Source organism: Petaurus breviceps, unplaced genomic scaffold (assembly GCF_028583685.1).
Source record: "Petaurus breviceps papuanus isolate PSGF00001 unplaced genomic scaffold, PetGlider_PUasm1.0 140, whole genome shotgun sequence".
Lineage (NCBI taxonomy): Eukaryota > Metazoa > Chordata > Mammalia > Diprotodontia > Petauridae > Petaurus > Petaurus breviceps.
In genome coordinates this window covers 22923343-22926542 of record NW_027185698.1, presented here as the reverse complement: position 1 = coordinate 22926542, position 3200 = coordinate 22923343, and positions in this window count along the sequence as shown.

Here is a 3200-nt window from a genome sequence, read left to right as displayed (position 1 = left end):
TAGCATTATCCCTGTGGAAGATTTTCATGGACTTCCCAGGCACATGAACATTTTAGATGATTATACCTAACATGAAACCAAACATGAAGCCAAAATGGCAAGAAGCTGTGTATGTATCTATCAATCGCTTCTGTGCCATATATATATATATATGTATATATATACATATATATGTATATATACACACATTTACTATATAATGCATATATGTAGTATATATTACCTATTATGAAATTTATTATATCTATATAGATACAGATACATAAAACTTTAATTATTTAGAGACTGGTTGTTGCATTCCTTTAAAAAAATCTAACAAATTCTTGACTTACTTTTTCAAAAATTTCTCTCAAAAAATAGAAGTGATGACTCAAACAATTCCTCTGGACCAAACTACAAGCAATAAGGAAGAATATGTTCATGAATTAGAAGTCACTGATTCTTTGGTAGAAAATGCTTACGATACCCTAAAACTTGTAATAACCACATAGGGAAACAATGGAAATTGTCAGAAATGCATCCTAGAAATCAGATTTCTAAAAGTTTACAGAAAAGGTAAATGTGAATACAAGACTGGAGGATCTGAACGGTTATTGCTTTGATCATAGCATCTCAAAAATGAAATTCTAATCATATAATCATGAATGAAGAAGAAAGGAAAGAGGTGCCTAAAGAGATTAAAGTGCCTTCAAAAGAAATTCTCTGATGAGTGCATGTTCAAAAATGTGGAAAGAGGGACGTATGACCAAGGAATCTTAAAAAAAGGGGCGGGGGTTGGGAACCACATGGATACAAACATGTACAACAAACATGGATACAAACATGAACAACATGAAGACAAAATCCCAGATTGATCCAAGGCTTGTAAAAATAAGAACACTCTTTCTCCTCCCCTCTCAACTCCCAAAAGCCAAAAGGCTTTTAAAGGTTATTCAGGGAAAGAAGAAGCAGATAGTAGTATACCAATTATAAGTGGTACATGACAAAATGGTGAATGTTAATAATCAAGAAAATAATGAAGTTATTTGAAACATGAGAGATGTCTTTAAATATTTGAATTTTTATTGTGTCAGAGAAAGGTTAAATTTATTTCATGTATTATCCAAAGAATCTGAATTAGAGCCATCAGATGGAGTTATAAGGGAACAGAATTTGCCTTTAAATGGGCTGAGTTGTCTCTCTCTCTCTTTCTCTTTCTCTGTCTCTGTCTATTTGTCTGTCTCTCTCTGGTTACTGGCAGTGTTCAAGTACAGATTTTGGGGAGTGATGTTATAAAGGTGAATTAATAAATCAAAAAGTTGAACTAGACATCACCTGAGGCTCCTTCCAACACTAGAGTTCCCTTGATACTCATGCAAATTTGCCACTATTTCATTAGACAATTTAGTTTAGCCAAGTTTGGTCCTCAAAGTGCTTTGCTCATTGACTCCTTCTCTCCTTTCCTTATGCTATCACTCGATCTAGAAGCTCCTTTCACCTTTCTGCTCATGGAGATTCCACTCCTTTGAGAATTAGATTAAATCTCACATTTTCTGTGAAACTTCTAATTACTCCAGACCACATTTCTTTCTCCTTTTTAAAAATATCTATAGTCTTTATGGTACTTATATATAGTGTTAATTTTAGTAAGTGTAAAGCCAAGCACAAACTCTATTTATTCAGTAATAAACTAAGACAAAACTTTGACAGAAACCAAAGTACAGCATTCACAATGATATAGCATAACAAGTTATCACTAATACGGCCACATAGTTTTCACCAAAGTGGTCACCTAGTTTTAAACAAAAGATATCATTCAGTAAGAAATTAACTCAATCATCCTCAAGGAGGCTCGCCTCCTTAATAGACACAAAGTACAAAGGTCAAAATTCTGCAACCCTAGGTCACATTGTCTTAATATCTGTCACAAAGTCTTCTTTCTTCTTCATTTGAGATTAGTTTCCAATCATACTAATTCAGTTATCCCGAAGAGATGCAGGATACAGAGTACAAAGTCCTCCCATCCCTAGGTCACAGTAAATCATGATTTTCTGAGTTTGCAATAAATACCCAAGGAGAGATCTTTTCATCTTGACTCAAGGCTGGCTCTCAGATTCCACAGTTCCTCTTCCATGGGTCCAGCTCCTACCTGAACGCACCCAACTGTCGCCTGGGTTCAAAGGCAGGCAGCTCCCAACTACTTTTCCATCTCCTTGTCCAGCTCCTCATCCAGTCCCTTGTCCTGTTCCTGTTCCATATTGAAGCTCACAGTGTCCAGTCCACCTCAAGTCCTTCACAGTTTCTGTTCCTGGGAAGACAAAGCTTAACAGGCCACAATAACATTCATACACATTGCTGGCACCATCATGTAATGGTAATGTAATTCTGAATTTGAAGATCTTGTGTTGGCAAAAGTAGCAGGTACTTAACAGTAACTGATCAAGCCTCTGATGGGGGGAACAGAAAGTATGATCTCCTGTCTCCTGTTAACTGATGTAACAGGAAGGGGTTGGCTGAAGGAAGTGAAGTAGTTAATACTGTGTATATAAGAAAAGCCCCAGAGAGGCATAGTCAGAATTTCCTTGAGCCTGAGATCTGGTGGCAGAACAGGTACATAAGAGGGAATGGAGAACTGAGTCCTGAGAACTTGTGGTAGTGGTGGAGCTCCTTCTGAACAGGATCCCAGGAGGCAAGGAGCCAAGAACCAGGAGCCCAGGAGCCTAGGAGCCAGGAGGCCAGGTGACTGAAGCATGACCAGGATGCTGAGACTTTGTTTGTTTATGGCTTGGTTGAGCCTTGAATTATTTGGAGCAGAAATGGTGAAGGAGCTGACATGGACCAAAACCTGTGAACACCAGTGTGGAGCAGAACCTCCCCACATAGCTGGTCAAGGAACTGGGAGCTGTCTGCCATTGAACCCAGGTGACAGTCTATTGAATCTAGGTAGAATCTGGGACCATGGAAGGGGATCCAGGGAATCTGAGGACAGGCCCCAAGTCAAGATGAAGAAAAGACCTCTCCTTGGGTACTGAGTAATTATGAACATATAGTTTACTAGTGACCTAAGGGGTGGAGGGTTTTGTGTGTGATACTTAGTAAGACTTTACTGAATAAGTGACTGATTGTACTTTTGAGTACTTTGATTAGTGACTGATTGAGTTAATCAAGACTTTGCCCCAAGAGTGGAAGACTTTGAGACCACTGATTAGTGACTAATTGAG